The sequence below is a fragment of the Nerophis ophidion genome, linkage group LG06 (genome assembly GCF_033978795.1).
Source record: "Nerophis ophidion isolate RoL-2023_Sa linkage group LG06, RoL_Noph_v1.0, whole genome shotgun sequence".
NCBI classification, from domain to species: Eukaryota; Metazoa; Chordata; class Actinopteri; order Syngnathiformes; family Syngnathidae; genus Nerophis; species Nerophis ophidion.
The window spans coordinates 24,225,042-24,247,168 of NC_084616.1; positions in this window are offsets into that span (position 1 = coordinate 24,225,042).

The following is a 22,127-nucleotide window of genomic DNA, read 5'->3' on the forward strand; positions in this document are numbered from 1 at the left end:
CAAAACCTGTATGTACCCTTCAGCATTAATGGTGCCTTCACAGATGTGTAAGTTACCCATGCCTTGGACACTAATAGACCCCCATACCATCACAGATGCTGGCTTTTGAACTTTGTTCATAGAATAGCCTGGATGTTTTTTTTCCTCTTTGGTCTGGAGGACACGACATCCACAGTCTCCAAAAACAATTTGAAATGTGGACTCGTCTGACCACAAAACACCTTTCCACTTTGCTTCTTATGTGCAGTGATTTCTCCAAATTCTCTGAACCTTTTAATGATATTACGCACCGTAAATTGTGAAATCCCTAAATTCCTTACAATAGCTTGTTTGAAAATTTGCTCACGCATTTGTTCACAAAGTGGTGACCCTCGCCCCATCCTTGTTTTTGAATTACTGAGTATGTATATATATATATATATATATATATATATATATATATATATATATATACATATATATATATATTTATATATATATATACATATATATATATATATATATATATATGTGTGTGTGGGATATTCCAAGTAAGTGTTTGATGAGCATTCCTCAACTGTTTTGCCACTTGTGCCAGCTTTTTTTTAAACATGTTGCAGGCATGAAATTGTAAATGATGTATGCAAAAAATAACAAAGTTTATCAGTTCGAACTTTAAGTATCTTGTCATTGCAGTCTACTCAATTGAATATAGGTTGAATGGGATTTGATCTGTGATGGCTCTGCGATGAGGTGGCAACTTGTCCAAGGTGTAGCCCACCTTCTGCCCCTCCACGACCCCGAACGGAACAAGCAGTAGAAGATAGATGGATAAATGTATTCTGTGTTTGTTTATGATTTACACAACGTGGCAACTTCACTGATTTTGGGTTTTGTACATATATATATATATATATATATATATATATATATATATATATATATATATATATATATATATATATATATATATATATATACATATATATTTTTTTTTCTTACTTATTCCTTTATTATTTTCTATTTTGTTAAAATTCTACACCATTTTTTAGATGAGAGAAAGTCTAAACTAATGATGTCACTGCCAAAGCATGGAAATATTGTACCGGGTTTTTCAGAATGTTTACAAAAACGCAACCACATTTTTATTATAGCCAATATTTGTGTAAATTAAATGATTCTGCTCTATATTCTACAGTATAACTGATACTAATTATTGTTTCTTTGATTTAAAAGAAACAAAACAGTAGAATAAAGAACTATAAAAACAAGTCAGTCATTTGATTGGCTCTTTGAAAAGAATCGATCCTCAAAGAGCCATAAATCCCGTCTCTAGCATTATTTTCAAACCCCAAAGAGTTACCGCTTCTTTCCCTTTTTATTCTGCCAAATAGAACCCAAAGGTACCAAAAGACAGAACTACTAGCACTGAAACATCCATGGTCCTTTCCGCCGCATGCCTCTGTCTATGTAATATTAAATAGCCAGAATAAACACAATCTTTAAAGTAAAGGAAGAACTAGTCGAGTTTAAAAAGCGAAACAAGTTGAATAAGCTGCAGCCCGACAACTTTGTTACTTACCGTACCATGATAGTCCTAAATTACGCCTTAAAGCTTGCAGTGTGTGTGATCCGGCACCATGCAGACCATGTCCACACAATGAATGTGTGTGTGTGTGTGTGTGTGTGTGTGTGTGTGTGTGTGTGTGTGTGCGTGTGTGTGTGTGTGTGAGAGAGGTGGGGTTTGGGCAGACTGGAAAACATGTAGAGAACTGTTCAAAAGAGTTTGGTCGACAGGTCGCTTCAGCTGCAGGTCAGGACAAGCCCTTGCTACCATCCAACCCAAACCTTTGACTCTCCACCAGAAAATTGTGTGTTTGTGTGCGTCCGCAGTGCATTGTTTTTTGGGGATTTTTAAAACTCCCGGGGACCCAAAAGGGTCTCACTTATTAAAGTATTTAAAACAAGTCAGAAGTATTTATATTGTTCTACTTCCAATGCTAACATATCTGTAGATTAACTTCAGACCTATCCTTTGACATAAAGTTTTTGAATGATTTATGTTCTTTTTGTCAAAGGAAACCCGTTTTTTTTTTTAAAGAACAATCACAAAATTTGCAATATTTTAACAAAAAATATGTATTAATATTTGATGTGAAATAATTTGAGAATGAATTTCAGAACAGCTTTGCTTTTGACTGCGATGAGGGCGACTTGTCCAGGGTGTACCCCGCCTTCCGCCCGATTGTAGCTGAGATAGGCACAAGTGCCCCCCGCGACCTCAAAGGGAATAAGCAGTAGAAAATGGATGGATGGATGGATGGCATTGCTTTTGATTCATTATTGTTGTGGAACAATGTCTGTTTAAAATAAATCAGGTATCAAGATCCAAAAGGTTAAAAATAAGTCATATATCAATATGTGGGCTTCACGGTGGCAGAGGGGTTAGTGCGTCTGCCTCACAATACGAAGGTCCTGCAGTCCTGGGTTCAAATCCAGGCTCGGGATCTTTCTGTGTGGAGTTTGCATGTTCTCCCCGTGAATGCGTGGGTTCCCTCCGGGTACTCCGGCTTCCTCCCACTTCCAAAGACATGCACCTGGGGATAGGTTGATTGGCAACACTAAATTGGCCCTAGTGTGTGAATGTGAGCGTGAATGTTGTCTGTCTATCTATGTTGGCCCTGCGATGAGGTGGCGACTTGTCCAGGGTGTACCCCGCCTTCCGCCCGATTGTAGCTGAGATAGGCGCCAGCGCCCCCCGCGACTCCAAAAGGGAATAAGCGGTAGAAAATGGATGGATATCAATATGTATTATTTTTTTATTTCAAAGCTTAAGTCTTTAGATAAACTTCAGATCTATTCATTAATTAATTATTACGTTTTTTTTTTGTTTTGTTTTTAGCAATGATATTTTAAAGTTTAAAAAAACTGCCTATACGGCAGTTTTGTGTTATTAGTATCACTATTGCAACCTTTTCTCTTTACATTACATCTGTTCGTTCTATTCAATGTTTTTTTTTTTTAAATTAGCTGCTGGCCGCAAATGTCCCCTTGGGCCCCACTTTCGACACCAGTTTTATGACATTCCATACGCTAACAGTTCAGTTTCAGTTTCAGTTTATTTCGAACATGCATACCATACACAGTCGTCTACATCTCGGCCCCTTTTTTTCAACTAACAATTCAAAAACATTATTATTGTCTAAATAGACATACTTTATTTATCCCCCTGATTCTGATTCTGATTTTTAAAGTATACTGTCAATTTAGACACTGTGAATTTCGCTATTCATCAAGTAAATACAGGCTACTATCGTCGATAGCAATGCTTTAGGGATGTAACGATATCAAATTTTCATATCACGGTTATTGTGACCAAAATGACCACATTTATCATTATTATTGAATGTGCTTAAAAAGGTACTAAAATGTTTTGATCATGTTATACTATGTTTTATAATACGTAAAAAGACACGATATATTTGTATTATTGTATTGTGTATATATTGATATCGTATATATATAATTTCAATTTTAATTTCAGGGAAACTAATGCACTATCAGTATTTTATGTTACTATGTTCAAAAAGTTTTCTTTGTTAAGTTGATCTTTATTTCTTAATTTTTTTTGTTTCTTTTAATGGTAATAAGGATACAACATCATGTAGAGGTGTACTTATAAAAACGTCATAGACAAATGACACTAGAGCTACTGAGTTAGTTGAATGAGATTTTTGGTAACACATGAAATTATTAGATCAGAATAAAAATGTTTTTTATAACTAAATGTCAAAAAATATGTTTTTAAATGGTATACAATTAGTTAAAATATTTCAACTCCACTCAAATATAAAATAAAAAGTTACTAGTGTAGATGACTAAAAAGTAACAAAACAACAAAAATATACTCATAAAGAAGTCAATAAAAAAAGCCATAATGAGGTAAGAGGTGAAATGTTGTGTCCACAAAAACAAGTTATTTTCTGGTTTCATAGACAAAAAAAAAATGCTCCAAAAGTATCAATTCCATCACGTTAGTATCAGTTCAATACCAATACACACCTCAGTATCACTATAATCAATATATAGATCGATACGCCCACCCCTAATGTATGCATTATTTTCTCAACGTTGAAAGTGTGGGAACTACTGTATTTAGTAGTATTGTCCCAATCCGATTTGATATCTGGTACTGGTCTGGCATCGAAAAAAAAAAAGTAATGTATTTGTGACACTCTCTTGTGCCGGCTGAATGATCTTCTGGACCCCAGCTGTCAGGAGATATAATTATTTTATTTTCGTTCCCTTTGCTTTTCAGCTGTATTCAGTTTTTAAGGCTTTCAGTCGAGCGTGTCTCTGCTTCTTAGTTTTCTCTCCCCCTCATGGTCTCCGACGCTCCTGATAAAGAGACATGTGATTAGATAACTCGTTCCAGCTGAGAAATCTCCTCACCTGTCGTTGCTTCACAGCCGGCTCCTGCACATGCCCCGCCCGCAGGGGACACGTGGACCACGCCCCTCCCACATGCCTCCGCCACCAGTTTTAAGCCGGGCAGCCGTCCGGCCGCGCCCCCCCGTAGAGGGGCGAGGGAGGAAGTCGGCCATGGCCATCTGCGTACCTGGCCGGTGGACCACCCGGAAGTTGTAGGGTTGCAATGCGAGGTACCACCGGGTAATCCGTGTGTTGGCATCCTTCATGCGGTGGAGCCACTGGAGCGGTTTGTGGTCCGAGCAGAGACTGAAGGTGTGCCCCAACAAGTAATGCCGGAGTGCCCCGACCGCCCACCGGATGGCGAGACACTCTCTCTACCGTACTGTACCTCGCCTCCCGGTCCGAGAGTTTCCGGCTGATGTACAGGATGGGGCGGTCGACACCCTCCACCCGCTGGGACAGCACCGCCCCCAGTCCCTGCCCTGACGCGTCCGCCTGCAGACAAAAAGGGATGGTGAAGGCAGGCATGCGCAGCACCGGCTCCTCGCAGAGTGAAAATTTTACCTGTTCGAACACCCGCTGGCACTGCTCCGCCCACTGGACCAGCTCTGGCGCACCCTTTCGGGTAAGATCAGTCAGTGGGCTGGTCCGGTCCGCGAACCGGGGAATAAACCGTCGGTAGTACCCTGCCATACTCAAAAACTGCCTCACATCTTTTTTCGTCTTGGGGGTGGAAAGGCTGTGACCGCCGCCGTTTTGTCGACCTGCGGTCGCACCTGGGCCCCTCCCAAGTGGTACCCCGGATACTGTACCTCCCTCCGGCCAACCGCGCACTTTGGCGGTGAGCACCGCCCGCCTCAAGGATTTGAGCACTGCATCCACCCATCGCAGGTGATCTTCCCAGCTGCAACTCTGGATGATGACGTCATGTCGTAATAAAACAAGCAGTGCCTAGCCGATCCAGGAGCTCGTCGACCCGAGGCATTGGGTACGCGTCGAAACGTGACACCTCGTTCACCTTGTGGTAATCCACACAGAAGCGTACTGACCCATCTTTCTTCCCCACTAGAACTGTGGGGCTGCACAATGCACTGTGAGATTCTTCTATTACCCCCAACTCCAGCAAGGTTTTTAATTTTTCCCGCACCACTTTGCATTTGTGCTCGGGGAGCCTGTAGGGCCGAGACCACACCGTAACCCCCGGGATGGTCTCAATATGATGGCGGATGAGGTCTGTGCGACCGGGCCGCGGGGAGAACACATCCGGATAGCGCCGCTGTAACTCAGCAACCTCTGCTCTTTGTGCCAATGTGAGCTGGTCGTCACAAGGGAGAGGAGGGGAAGATGCGTAGCGCGGGATCTCCGGCCCCAGCTCCTCCTCCTCCTTCACTACCATCACCATGGAAATAGGCTCCGCCTCCCTCCATGCTTTCAGTAAGTTCAAATGGTAGATTTGTGTTCCTCCACCTCGGTCCAAACGCCGGACCTCGTAGTCCACATCATTTACTTGCCGTGTGACCTCAAAAGGTCCTTGCCACTTTGTTAGTAATTTTGAACTGGAGATTGGGAGTAGTACAAGTACTTTTTCTCCTGGTGGAAATGTTCTAAGCTTATACGTGCGCTGTTGCCGTTGCTGGGCGCGGAGCAAATTTTCGCGTGACAAGTGCCCCACCTTGTGCAGTTTTGCTGGCATGTCCATAACGTATTTGATCTAAATTTTGCTGCGGCTTGAACCCTCCTCCTAGTTTTCTTTTATAAGGTCCAGTACATTGCGCGGCCTCCTGCCGTAAAACAATTCGAAAGGCGCAAAGCCGATGGAAGTCTGGGGTGCCTCCCGCATCGCAAACATTAAGGGATCCAGCAGCTTGTCCCAATTAGGTTTGTCCTCGTGCGTGAACTTACAAATCATGGTTTTCAGCGTTTTGTTTAATTGCTCCACCAGCCCATCTGTTTGCGGATGGTACACGCTGGTGCGGATCGCTTTAATTCCCAGTAACCCGTATCGTTCCTTTAACGTGCGTGACATAAAGGACGTGCCTTGGTCAGTCAGAATTTCTTTCGGGATTCCAACTCGGGAGATGACCTGAAACAATGCTTGCGCTACACTCTTTGCAGAGATGGAGCGCAGGGGCACTGCCTCGGGATAGCGGGTTGCGTAATCCACCAGGACTAACACAAAGCGATATCCCCGTGTGCTCGGGTGAAATGGTCCGATGAGGTCCATTCCAATTCTGTCAAACGGGACCTCCATGAGCGGCAATGGCCGCAAAGGGGCCTTTGATATGGCCGCCGGATTAACAAGCTGGCAATCCGAGCAGGCCGCACACCATCGGCGCGCGTCTGCCCGGATGCCCAGCCAATAGAACCGGACCATGACCCGATTGAGTGTTTTGTTGTAACCTATGTGGCCTGCTAGGGGATAGCAATGCCCGCCTAAAAAATAATTTCCCGGCGGGGTTTTGTGTATTCTTTGCCCGTTTGAGTGTCACGGCTCACTCTGTACAACCTATCTCTAATAATGGCAAAGTGGGTGACTTAGTAGTTTGACTTAGTAGGATATCTACAGCGAGCAGAGAACATAGTGAGTTCAAAAAGCATAAGAACGAGTATATACATTTGGAATACATTTGATTATTTACATTTGGTTATTTACAATCCGTGGAGATGGGATGTGGAGGGGGGAGGGTGTTAGTAAAGGGTTGAAGTTGCCTGGAGGTGCTGTTTTAGTGCGGTTTTGAAGGAGGATAGAGATGCACTTACTTTTACACCTGTTGGGAGTGCATTCCACATTGATGTGGCATTGAAGGAGAATGAGTTAAGACCTTTGTCAGATCGGAATTGGGTTTAACGTGGTTTGCGGAGCTCCCCTTGGTGTTGTGGTTATGGAAGTAGTTTGACATGTATTTCGGTATCAGGGAGGTGTAGAGGATTTTATAGACTAGGCTCAGTGCCAGATGTTTTACTCTGTCTTCCACCCTGAGCCAGCCCACTTTAGAGAAGTGGGTAGGAGAGAGGTTTAATCTGGGGTGGAGGTCTAAAAAAACTGGACTAGCTTTTTCTGGGATGTTTGAGGGTTTTGGAGGTGCTGGGGTACCAGGAAGTGACACATACAATGTATCCAAGGCAGAATTAGAAAGCATCCATTAACAAACGTGTCCGTATCATTCAGCTTACGGCATCAAAATCTTAACATAATTAATTGTTGTTGCCAAAAACAATTACCGCTCCACTTCAACTTAAAGACAGCGTAAGTCCATCCTAGACAAGTATATAAATTAGTGTTTTATATACTTACTATTGTTCTCTGTTTGACTCGTTCAATCAAACCTTTTCTAAAATTCTACACTACTACAAAACAACACAAGTATGCATGATTTATGCTGATATCGTATCGGTTCAATGTCCTGGCCAATACTCGAGGCTCCGATATCTGTATCGTATAAGAAGTAAAAAATAAATAAAAATGTAACCTATTATTTTGAAATATTTGGAGTGTGAACAAAGAGCGAAACAATTTACCACAACAGCTGCAACTCCTCAAAGCAGCTGGTCTGTCTGACTGTGCGATACATGCTCCACTGAGCAGGCTTTAGTGGCGATACCACACATCTGGAGGTGCAAGCAATTAGTCTATGTGTCTGTGGTGAATATCCCCTTTTTTAGTCATCATTATAACAATATGTCACTTTCGTCATGACTATGTGGCGCTCTGGTCAAAGGTCAAGCTCAGGTCATGCGGTGTTTTTTTTTTTGTTGCTTGCCTCAATGATGTGCACAGAGATAATATATAAGAGATTCATAGTGCATTGGTTGTACGTCAATTGTGCGACATTAGCGAAGCACGTTAGGGGTGGCAGATTTAACGAGCTGTGTCTGACAAGCCCGAGCAACTATCCTCCGTTACATAACCCCAGCCCTGACTGATTAGGTTACACCATGAAACTAAAACAATGTTGTAAATTTTGTCCATAGAAAACTTTGAACTGACATGGACTAAAATGAAGGGGAAAATAAGACAACAAGTGATTGAAAAAGGTATAACCACTGTACCGTACTTCATTTGCATCCATAGAGCGCACCAATATATAAGCCGCACCCACCAAATTTTAGAATAAATTATCATTTGTACATAAATTAGCCGCACCAGACTACAAGACTTTGTAAACATTTATTTACATACATTTGTACTTAAAATGTTTCCAAACGGTGTCTGTGACCCAGCAGTAAAACGGCTGATCGAACAAAACAGAAGCCATCGTCATAGACCAATGTGTTGCGGAAGCTCACTCTCCAATCAGCTAAACAGACTCAATAACTCCACGGTGACGGTTTGGTGAATATGTAAAACTGAAACAATACCTAAAATAATGCTATTGTAAGTTAATAATACTAACATAGACGTGCTAGCATATTAGCAAATGCTAACAACGCAAGCCTGATTACATTACGATAGCACCTATAACTATGCATGAAAACATTCCTACAGACATCATACACGGGACGGTTTAGAAAGTATGAATTGTTTTAGATACATTGCAAAGCTTACACACATGGCTTGGAGTGATGAATGAAGAATCATTCCAAGAAGAAACGCTACGGACAAATAGTAGATGAAACTGGATATACTTCCGGCTCAAGGCACAAAGCAGGAAGTACATTTTCAACTCGCAACAGCTAACTCGTCCAAAAGATGGTGCCATAGCACAAACAATAACACACCTTTTCAGTGTCTTTGTCAGTGTAATAAGAAAAACATTTGTTAAACACAAAATAATATGGGCGTTGGCAAAGAAAAACATCCATAAAGCCGCAGGGTGTGAAGCGAAGGAAAAAAGTGATTTATGGTCTGAAAAATACAGTATATCTCGAATAACTAATCCCTCCAGGATTTTAACCATTACCTGAAAAACTGTGCACTGCCTCAATGGCGCTCATCAATTGTCTAATCAAAACTTGATGTTTGTTTCTTCTTGAGTAGACGAAGCAGGAACAGCACGTGTAAGCGCATTGCATTGCGGGTGTTGTTGAACCCTGAATAGTTTATCTACCTGGCTGAACAATAAGTTCTGTGTTGGAGTTCTTTTTTTTTTAACTCGTTCAAAACATGGCGCAAAAGTGAAACATCAATAATTACTACAATGGTTTTCATGATCGCTTCAGGAAAAAAATGATTCGGTGACATTTCCAGCATGAAAGCAAAGCCGAAGGAAGTTAGGTCGGGAAACTAATAAAGGGAAATGAATAGCCTGGATGGCAGTCATAAGACGATCAAACATGACTTTTATAGTGCCATCACCTGCTACATGTTAGTGTGTTCACAGCAGTAAGTTTGATTGAAAGCATGGTTTTGTCTGTAGCAATTAGTAGGATGTTAGCATTGGCTAAGTTAAGCTAATTGTGGGTTACAAACAACGTACAGTATTTTGGGGCAAAAAACAATCCCACCTATTCATAGATGAAAAACTGAGATTTTTAATATTTCCCACATTAATTAATTCATCCATCTATTTTTTACCACTTACCCTTTCTGGGGTATGTGGAGCCTAGCTCAGCTACAATTGGCCGGAAGGCGGGTTACACCTTGGACAAGTCGCCACCTCATCGCAGGGCCAACACAAATAGACAACATTTACACTTACATTTAATATTATTGTAATATTGATATTTTATTCTTAGTTTGAAACACATTTCTCCAGGAGACACCACATAGTGACAAATCCCGTCGGCGTACCTCGGAAAGGACAACAATCTTCTCTTTCTGATGTCAAATTCTGAGGTCTGCTTGCACCCAAATGTTTGGACTATATAAATACTGACTCCGTTGACGACCGAGATACAAGACACGTTCATCAGCTCGCTCAAATCTCAGACCTACTTCCTGTTTCTTTCCACATTACTAAGATGTCTGGGTAATTTATTATATACGTGTATAGGAGCACATTTCTGCCCTCACTGTTTAGTTTACATGTATTTAAATATGTATTTAACATTTATTAATCTGTTGTAGCACTATTTCAGAGAGACTGTGAGTTTTGTGGCGATCTAAAGAAAGTGTCATGGCTGGTTACACCAAGCTGTGCCCTTTTGTGTTAGTTCCTGTTCTGTGCTTTTATTTTGGTGGGTCTTCTGGTTTTGTTAGTATTTTGCCATGACTGCTTCACTTTTTTCACACAGCATTTCCCCTCACCTGCTTTCTGTTAGAAATCAGGACTATTTAAGTTGATCCTTTTTCTCCCTTCGTTGTCGGGTCATTGTTTGTTTGTTGATGACACAGGACCTCTGATTTATGCTCTGGATTCTTCTCAGTTCCAGTTACTGAACAACCTTTTGCTTTTCTGCCGGTATAGTCTTCCTCCCGGCTCAGATAGCCAGTCTGTGCTTGATATCATATTTTACTTGTGGCAGTATTATTTGCGGTGCAATCTTTTGTTTCCCCTTTTTTATGCACCGTAGTTTTTTGTTATCCACTTAAGTGTTGCTCGTTATCTCTGTCTTGAGATAAAGTAATAAATACCACTTTTTCTTTACGTTACCACCTCGCTCATCTGCATCTCTAAAATCAGTCCCCCATGACGCACCGTTTATCATCGCATGACAGAAAGATGAGGTTGATCTGTATTGTTTTTTGAATGAGAGCATACTTCTTTGAAAACCCTTTTTATAGCGTGAACGGTATTAGTTTATTGTACGCTCGTCACATGTAGACAGTTTAAAGGAATTTATTTATTTAGAATTCTAATGACTGTAACACAAAGGTTGATTTATGTGGCTGGTTTCTGGAATATCAAAGTGCTTCACAGAGGACTGAAAACCTCACCATTCATTCACTCCACATTCACACTTTAAAGACCCACTTAAGAACGTTCAGCTATGGTTGATTTTGCCGGTGCCACTGCACCAAAGCGGTAGTGTCCACGTTTTCCATGAGGATGGGAAACCTGCGTATATAGCGTTAAACTGACAAGATGTCCGCTGTACCATTAGCACAAATATTAGGTCTATAACAGCTACGCTTAAATAGCACACACTATCAATAAATTATATTAGATTGTGCTAAAAACATGACACTGCTACCAAGAATGTATTTGCTACCACGCAAATTTCCAATAGCAAATATTAGCATTATTTTGATTTGAGCATCGGGTGGCAGGGCTCTCCCTTACAGATAGGGTGAGAAGCTTTGCCATCCGAGAGGAGCCCAAAGTAAAGCCGCTGCTCCTCCACATCGAGAGGAGCCAGATGAGGTGGCTCCGGCATCTGGTCAGGATGCCACCTGAACGCCTCCCTATGGAAGGTGTTTAGGGCACGTCCAACCGGTAGGAAGCCACGGGGAAGACCCAGGACACGTTGGGAAGACTATGTCTCCCGGCTGGCCTGGGAACGCCTCGGGATCCCCCGGGAAGAGCTAGACGAAGTGGCTGGAGAGAGGGAAGTCTGGGCTTCCCTGCTTAGGCTGCTGCCCCCGCGACCCGGCCTCGGATAAGCGGACGATGATGGATGGATGGATGGATGGAAGTTACTTGAAGCAAAGTAAGACCAGTGGTTATAAAGTTTTTTTCATAGGAAGTAGTGTGGAACAGCCAACTGTCAAGCTGGTGGTATTTATTGCTAACACGCAAATTTCCAATAGCTAACATCAGCATTATCATTTTAAATTATGCATGAGTAGATTAGCAGGAACAGAGCGAAGGCAGCATCGACCAAAAATCCTTCCTCATATTTGAGCTCATGACAGCGAGTGAAAGCGGGGCCAATGTTGATCCTTAACTGTCCTTCTATCCGGGTAGCCTCCATTTTTCATTATTTTGTCTCTTCAGACACAACTTTTAATTTCTTGGGTTGTTTTGTAGCAGTAATTGAACATAGGCGTTCTACTTGTTTTAATTTTCTGGTGGCATGCAGACATCCGCTTCGCCTTCCGTCTTTTTAACGAATGAAGAAAGGTCGAGTGATGTATGCCGTAAAACAAGTCAGGATATTTGTAGTGTTTTGTCTACACAGACACCTCTCAGGTAATGATCGAGGTGTCAGTCAACTAAGTTCATGTATCATCCAAAAAGTTATGAAAATATTTTATGAAGGTTGAATAGTTATTTAGTCATGTTTTAATGGTGGTAAGCTACATTTGTAGCCACACCTGCTCTGGGGTAGACTGACAGAAGCGTGGCTGCCAATTTGCACCTTCGGCCCCTCCAACCACCACCAAACATTCATTCACTTTCATACATTGGTGTGAGCAAGGTAACAAGGTAACAAGGTGGGTGAAGTGTCTTGCTCAAGGACACGACAGCTGTGAAAGGAACGGCGTAAGCTGGGATCAAACCTGGATGTTTTCCGATGTATTTTAAAAACACCCAAGTGAAGTTGCTATTGTTACAAGCATTTATCTGTGGGTTAAGTATGCTTTCACTTGCGCAGGTACTGGTGTATATACCAGGGGTGTCCATACTACGGCCCCGGGGCCATGTGCAGCCCGCCAACGACTTTTAAGTAGACCCGCGACACGCCATGAGTTTAATAGGGAATCATAGCCACCGGGAGAGTGCTGTCATTTTAGCAGTCTAATAATTTAGTTTCTGCTAATATGTTACCATCTAGTGGGTGATGTGTGTACTTCAGGTCAATGACCTTTTTTTATGCTCTGCATGAATATATGCACAGTGTATACTTGTATGACCCAATGCAAACAAGATGCCCTAGTCATGGTGCAAAAAAATAATCCAACCAATACAACACATAACACTACATGTTCACTGAACTTTGTGGGCATTATTAAAAGCACATTAAAAAAAGCACCATAACATTTTTAAATTAGAGCCATTTAAATCCATTAGAAAGCATGATGGGGAAAAGGCAACAAACGCCTCCCTGGGTAGCGAGTCAAGGCACGTCTGTCTGGTTAAAAGCCTTGGGAAGGATCCAGGACACGCTAGAGAGACCTGGAAACGCCTCTGAATTTCCGAGTAGAAGCTGGACCATGTAGCCTTGGAGAGGAAAGCTTGGGCTTCAGGCTTCTGCCCACGCAACCTGACCTCAGATAAGCTGAGGAAGATGGATGGATGGATAATCATTAATTCTGGAACAAAAGCTAAATAAATGTACCTGAAACCTATTTTAACTAACTAAGTCATCCATTATTAAATATTATTTTATAGTGTATTCAAAATTGCTCCTTGAATAACAAAATAAGTTCAGTCCCACTACTTGGTTAATTGAAGGACTTTCCAATCAAATATCCATCCATCGTTTCATTTTGTACCACTTATTCCCTTTGGAGTCGCAAGGGGCGCTGGTGCCTATCTCAGCTACAATCGGGCGGAAGGCGGGGTACACCCTGGACAAGTCGCCACCTCATCGCAGACAATCGAATATCTTCTGACTAAATCACTGGATAGTTGCAGTCTCTACTTGTTAAGAACGTCAGTCGTCGTTTACGTAACTGACTCACAGGTGCCACGTGAGGATACTTGTTCAGTTCACAGCGAATTCCAGACACAGTCTGTTTGATGCTGTCACTGAAACAGATGCTGTCTGAGGCCTTCAGATCACTCTCTGTCTACATCAGCAGGTGTCCCATTGTGTTCCCCCACTTCTTCCTTCCTTTGAGTGAAAAGTAACTGATAACAAGAAGGTGACGTAACAGTCTGTTGGAAATAAACCTAAAGTAACACAAAATTGTGGTAGAAATCAATGCATTGTATGTATACAACATCTAAAACCTACTGTACGCATGACTTCAGTCATCGTTTTCTTTCTCCTGAAATATGTATCGTTGGACATAGCTTCTTTTCAGTTGACTATTTTCATGAGAAGTTTATCTGCTTTTATATTAACCTATTTCGATCATTTCAGTTGTTTGCTGTAGAGATGGGTACCACACTCCATAATGTAAAAATTCCCAATTTCTGGGAATCGATCAACAGTACCAATTTTCGGTACTTTTGTGTGTATTCATGTGGTAGTAATGGGCAGTAGCAAGCTACATGTAGTTAAGCTACATAGCTTAACTACATTTTCCAGTAGCTTGGCGATAGTTTATCTACTTTTTAAAAAAGTAGCTTTCCCTGTAATTTAGCTACTTTTAGACCCATGTAGCTGTAGCTTACATCGAAGCTACAAAGACAGAAAATGGACTGCTAATCCAAACTACAAACAAACTAAATAAATACATACAGTGGGGTCAGGGGACCCCTAGAGGTACTTGTAGGGTGTCCCCAGCTAAATGACAGACAATTAATAGTAATGTTAATAGTAACCAGTTGTACACAATGTTATATGAACATTGATATGATACATGTGGGCCCATAGATATAAATGCTGTAAAATGTGGCTTTGATGTAGCTAGCTACTTTTGCCATGTAGCTTTGTAGATTGCTACAATTCTCTGGGGATAGCTTCCCCTGTAGCTTAGCTACATTTAATTCCGAGTAACTTGTAGTTTAGCTTACTACATTTTCTTATTAGCTTGCCCATCACTGGTGGTAACAAATATCTCATAACAGAAAAATGTTTATGTAACATTTACCAGTGAGCTGATAATGATAAATACGCTGTTCAGTTGTTGCCGTATTTTCAAGACTATAGAGCGCTACTACACTTTAGATGAAAAAAATGCGTTGGACTATAAGCCACAGATATATAAATTGTAAAATGAGTTATTTGAAAACCCTGTTTCTATATGAGTTGGGAAATTGTGTTAGATGTAAATATAAACAGAATACAATGATTTGCGAATCATTTTCAACCCATATTCAGTTGAATATGCTACAAAGACAACCATTTTTATTGTTGCAAATAATCAATAACTTTAGAATTTGATGCCAGCAACACGTCACAAAAAAGTTAGAAAAGGTGGCAATAAATACTGATAAAGTTTAGGAATGCTCATCAAACACTTATATGGAACATCCCACAGGTGTGCAGGATAATTGGGAACAGTTGGGTGACATGATTGGGTATAAAAGGAGCTTCCATGAAATGCTAAGTAATTCACAAACAAGGATGGGGTGAGGGTCACCACTTTATAAGCAAATTGTCGAACAGTTTTAGAACAAAATTTCTCAACGAGCTAATGCAAGGATTATAGGTGTTTTACCATTTACGGTCCGTAAAATCATCAAATAGTTCAGAGAATCTGGAGAAATCACTGCACGTAAGCGATGATATTACGGACTTTTGATCCCTTAGGCGGTACTGCATCAAAAACCAACATCAGTGTGTAAAGGATATCACCACATGGGCTAAGGAACACTTCATAAAACCACTGTCAGTAACTACAGTTGGTCGCTACATCTGTAAGTGCAAGTTAAAACTGTACTATGCAAAGCCAAACCCATTTATCAACAATATCCTGAAACACCGCCGGCTTGGCTGGGCCCGAGCTCACCTAAGATGGACTGATGCAAAGTGGAAAAGTGTTCTGTGGTCTAAGGAGTCCTCATTTCAAATTATATTTAAAAACAGAGGACGTGGTGTCCTCCAAAACAAAGTGTAAAATAACCATTCGGATTGTAATAGGCGCAAAGTTCAAAAGCCAGCATCTGTGATGGTATGGGGGTGTATTAGTGCCCAAGGTATGGATAACTTACATATTTGTGAAGGCCCCATTAATGCTGAAAGGTCCATACAGGTTTTGGAACAACATATGTTGTCATCCAAGCAACGTTATCATGGACGCCCCTTCTTATTTCAGCAAGACAAGTGTTACAACAGCGTGGCTTAGTAAAAAAACAGTGCGGGTACTTTCCTGGCCCGCTTGCAGTCCAGACCTGTCTCCCATCAAAAATGTGCGGCGCATTATGAAGCGTAAAATACGACAGCGGAGACCCCGGACTGTTGAACGACTGAAGCGCTACATAAAACAAGAATGGGAAAGAATTCCACTTTCAAAGCTTCAACAATTAGTTTCCTCAGTTCCCAAACGTTTATTTACTGTTGTTAAAAGAAAAGGTGATGTAACACAGTGGCGAACTTGTCATTTCCCACCTACTTTGGCACGTGTTGCAGCCATGAAATTCTAAGTTAATTATTATTTGCAAAAAAGGTTTATGAGTTTGACATCAAATATCGCATCTTTGTAGTGCATTCAATTGAATATGAGGCATTGTATTCTGTTTATATTTACATCCAACACAATTTCCCAACTCATATGGAAACGGGGTTTGGACACAGAAGGTTTCTGTAAATGTTTATTTACATACCTTGTGTTAGCTCACAGTTGGCGACTGCAAGACATACTTGTTCATCAGCTATACAGGTTACACTGAAGGTTGTGATATAAACAACTTTAACACTCTTACTAATATGCACCACACTGTGGACCCACACCAAACAAGAATGACAAACACATTTTGGGAGAACATCCGCACTGTAATACAACATTAACACAACAGAACATGGAAACTTCACTTTTATCTCCAGCTGGATCCGCATCGTTCGAGGATGGAGACAGGTTAGCTGTTAGCTTCAAGCTAGCCAGCCCCCGAGCAAACACATCCACCCCAAAAACATACTTTGTAGGTCAAAAATGGGACAATTGTTTGCCTTTTGAAGTGTTAATGTGCGAAGAGTGTCAAAAGGAGTCTCTTGGAGAAGTGGCTGACAAGTTAGCATCGCTGACAGTGACGTCGTCACCGTCATTGTTTACTGAAGCAGAGATGGTGACTGTGCGTTGTGATAAACACGCATGCGTTGCCAGGCCCTGCTTTTTATTGATAAATGTATCAGATTTATTTTTTTATTATCTATAGCAGGATTGTCAAAAGTGTGCTCCGGAGGCCATTTGCGGCCCACAGCTAATGTTTTAAAGGCCCGCGGCACATTTAAAAAAATACTATTAAAATAAACAAAAACATAACAAAAGTGAAATAAAAAAGCTAAAAGGTGAAATGTACTTTAGAAAAAGTTGCAATGTTGTCTAAAAAAACAAAGCTGTTTTTTTTCTTTCAAACTATCATTGCTCAAAACATAATATTGAATCAAAATCAATGTTATTATGAATTATTGACCTATCCAAGGTTCTGATTACTTCACATCAAATATTCCACTTTGAAAAAATAGTTTTGGTGGAAGATTTTGCATATTTTGTGTGTTTGCCATTAAAAACATAGTTTTCTTTGACAAAAAAGGGCGGAAAACAAACACAAAAAAACCAACATTAAAAAAAAAAACAACTAACACATTTTGAAATGAGGGATGAATCTGAATTGATCTAGACTCCAGAAATGTAAGCGTTAAATATAAAATGTATGTGATGGATGCCCTGGCACACCATTGTCATCATTTCATGACCGAAGCAAAACACTTCTTACACGTTTATACTGAAATAAATACACCTACAACCTATTAAATAAAAACATAGAAAGAACTACCAGTAGCGGTTAAGTTCAGATCCATGAAGGAAAGAAGAAAGTGAATGAATGTTTATAACTGAATACATTTACATATGTATACAAATTTGTTTTTGTTTTTTTTATTGAATTAAGTAACGCTGCTCCTTCACATCGAGAGGAGCCAGATGAGGTGGTTCGGGCATCTGGTCAGGATGCCACCCGAACGCCTCCCTAGGGAGGTGTTTAGGGCACGTCCAACCGGTAGGAGGCCACGGGGAAGACCCAGGACACGTTGGGAAGACTATGTCTCCCGGCTGGCCTGGGAACGCCTCGGGATCCCCCGGGAAGAGCTAGACGAAGTGGCTGGGGAGAGGGAAGTCTGGGTTTCCCTGCTTAGGCTGTTGCCCCCGCGACCCGACCTCGGATAAGCGGAAGATGATGGATGGATGGATGGATGAATTAAGTAACGTTTATGACAACCTTTTTCCAAAACACAATATAGAATGTGATATAAAACAGGATAATGCTTACGTGTATATATTTCTTTCAAAACGCTTACAAAGAAGTGAGACCCCTAAAGTTTACTGTAGGACCCCATTTTTATGACTTGATGGGGTCCCTGGGAGAGAGAGAGCAGTTAACAATTAAAGTATGGGGTGGTCTCAAGCAGTCACTTTGGTGCTAGGACAGAAGGCTCATAAAAAGGCTGACAAAGATTAAAGCAAGTGGCAAAAGGATCCATTGTGATGTTTATCTAGTGTTGTGATCAGCCCTGCTCTACTGAGTTGCATTAAGGTGTTCTTTTTCATCTAAAAAAAAACAACAAAAAGCGTGTGCAAAGCCAGAAAAAATTGTAATGTTCGGACCATAAGCTTCAAGTTGTGTCTCACCGTGTTTCCGAGCAGAGCATCGAACTTTAGCATGGATCAACTGGTGAGTTTGAGGCTGCAGCTCCTCATGAAAGCAAAGTTCAACTTCCCGAAACGATGTCCAAAAGTGGAAAGCCTGGCAGGAACGGGCTTACAATGGGATGTCCTCTCTGGCGGTGAACAGGTGATACGGTACACCTGGCTGCCTCTGGAGGACACAAAAAAATGGTTCAGCGACCTTTTTTGGTCCCATGACAGCAGCGCTTTTGTGAATGACTGAATGGATGCACCTCGCCTACTTTCTCAGTTTATTACAGCACGTTGTAAAAGGACCACGTGATGATGTAATCAGATAGACCGGGACAATTGTTGCAACTCACACTTGGAAAAGTTTCCAAACAACGTGTGACACTGTACAGTCGTTCTACTTGCATGTTCCTTTAAGGTCATAATATATGATTCCATTCTTTATTCTGGAATCATGTCAGAGAAAGTATTTATGTCACAATGCTGACACCTTTCAGTATGGATCCACCCAAATAGTCCCAAAAATATTTCTGAAAAAGTTAAATCATAGCTGGATATTTTATATGAACATAAACCATACTATAGGGATGTCTAGATCAGTCCATCATTGTTGGGCTATGAGCGCCCCCTGGAGGGCCGCCAAAACATATTTGTTTCTCAGCTGTGGTCCGTATGGATACTTCAGTTGTAATGCACATTTCCACCACTTGTGGCAGTAATGACAATATAAAACACAGAAAAAGTCTGGAGCTAAAATCATTGAGAGGTTTCTTGAGCGCAAAAATTATGACGAAAGTGGTAAATCTGTATTTTCATCTGTGTTCAATTTTTTTTGACAGTTTCGGGTTGTTCTTATCAGCTTTTATGAGTCATATCTTTTGCAGTATATTTGATAAGTATTAATTTTTATTTTTTATTTACTTGGTGATTATCACATGCTTTCATTACATTCACTGTAAAAAAAAAATCTGTAAAAAAACGGTCATCTACTGGCAGCTACGGCTGCCAAATGAAAACTATAAAATTAAAGTAAAACATTGTAAACCAAATAATAATGAACAACATTATATTAACAGAAATTTTAATGAAACGTTTTGCGGAAAAATATCGTAATTTTACATATTTTCACTAATTTAATAAGATCAACCGCCTATAATAAAGTAACGATGCAAACAGTTTTGCAGAAAAATACTTTTATTCCACAGAGTTTTTCCAAATTAATATGATCAACCTCTTTACGAGCCACTTCATGGATCGTTTGTCTACTTTTCTGTATGTTTGATCACGTTTTGGACTCTGCCGTTTCCCTGAGTTGAACACTTCCTAGTTTATACTCGTCACCATGGCAACTTAATTGTTTCACCTGCACTGGCGCCTGGCGCACACCGGTCGTTAATTATTGTGTTGTATTTAAGACCGCCGGCTACCTCAGTTCCTCCTGGACGTTTTGCTTGCTTAAGGCAACTGTTACGTTGTGTATTCTTGTTTCCCTTTTGTTTGTTCCACGCTAAGTTTAGCTTAGCCTCCGCGCTTTCGGCTCGCGCTACTTCGAACGCTGAACTCTGCTTCTTGCTAATAGTAGCATTTAGCTTCCCGTGCTAAGGCGCACCTTTGTTTTGCTCTTTTGTCAAGTGTTACTTTGGTTATTTATATTAAAATCTGTCCCTACCTTCATTCCTGCCTGCTCCAGTCCTTTGGCATCGAGAGGTAGCACTCCTCGCGCATCCAAGATGCGACCTCATAGTAACAGAAAACGTCCAAATCACCGCCCACCTCCATGCGTCGGTTGAGGTGGGTGGGGTTTGGTGGTTGCGGGGGTGTAGCCCGGAAGAGTAGCGCTGCATGGCATTTTGGGTATTTGTTCTTTTGTGTTTATTTTGTGTTACAGTGAAGATGTTTTCCCGAAATGTGTTTGTCATTCTTGTTTGATGTGGGTTCACAGTGTGGCGCATATTTGTAACTGTGTTAAATTTGTTTGTATGGCCACCGTCAGTGTGACCTGTGTGGCTGTTGGCTTTTGATCAAGTATGTCTTGCACTTACCAACGTGTGTCATATTACAGAAAAAATGTTAAATTCTTAGTAAGAGCATAAACCTTTATATAACAGTCTACAAATATTTTTCAACTTGAATAAAAAAATACACATAAATATTAAAAAAATAACATTTTCCCTAAAATGACATATAAAACTGTTAGATTGTTAATATGGACATGGACTTTTATATAACAAGCTACATATTAAATGAAAGTTCCATCCATACATTTTCTACCGCTTATTCCCTTTTGGGGTCACGGAGCGCGCTGGCGCCTATCTCAGCTACAGTCGGGCGGAAGGCGGCGTACACCCTGGACAAGTCGCCACCTCATCGCAGGGCCAACACAGATAGACAGACAACATTCACACTCACATTCACACACTAGGGCCAATTTAGTTTTGCCAATCAACCTGTTTGCGCTTGCGCACCCTTTTTGGATACACTCGAGGGAGTACTGGAAAGTGCTCCCCTGGGTGATTCCCTTGGCCTACTGGGGGAATTTAACGCTCATGTTGGCAGCAACAGTGAAACCTGGAGAGGCTTGATTGGTAAGATTGGCCGTCCGGATCCGAACCCGAGTGGTGTTTTCTTTTTGGACTTTTGTGCACGCCACAGATTGTCCATAATAAACATCATGTTCAAACATAAGGTTGCCAAATGTGCACTTGACACCAGGACACCCTAGGCCGCGGTTCCATGATTGACTTTGTCGTTGTGTCATCGGATTTGCGGCCTCATGTTTTGGACACTCTGGTGAAGAGAGGGACGGAGCTTTCTACCGATCACCACCTGGTGGTGAGTAGGCTGCCATGGTGGGGGAGGATGCCGGACAGACCTGGCAGACCCAAACGCATTGTGAGGATCTGGCAAAGTCTCCTGTTAGAGAGAGTTTCAATTCCCACCTCCGGAAGAACTTTGAACATGTCACGAGGGAGGTGCTGGACATTGAGTCTGAGTGGAACAGACTCAATCAGCCGCCTCTATTGTCGAGGCGGCTGATTGGAGATGTGGCCGCAAAGTAGTAGGTGCCTGTCGTGGCGGTAATCCTAGAACCCGTTGGTGGACACCGGCGGTGAGGAATGCCGTCAAGCTGAAGGAGGAGTCCTATCGGGTCCTTTTGGCTCATAGGACCCAGGAGGCCAAATGCCCTGTCACTTGCAACACTCAAGAGTACTCTTTGTTCTACACAGCGCCTTGCCAGACAGTGTGCAAACAACTATTGGCAGCAGCTCTTCGAAGTAATCCAGATAAGTGCTGAATCTGGGAACATCCGTGGCATGTACAACGATAGGTATCAAGAAAGCAATATGACCTGCTGTATATCTACTACTCTAATTAAATCTCGGATAGGGGAGAAGATTACCAATCGTGAAGAACAGATGGTCAGATGGGTTGAACACTACTCAAAACTATTCAGCCATAAAACAATTGTCTCTGATGCTGCTCTAAATTA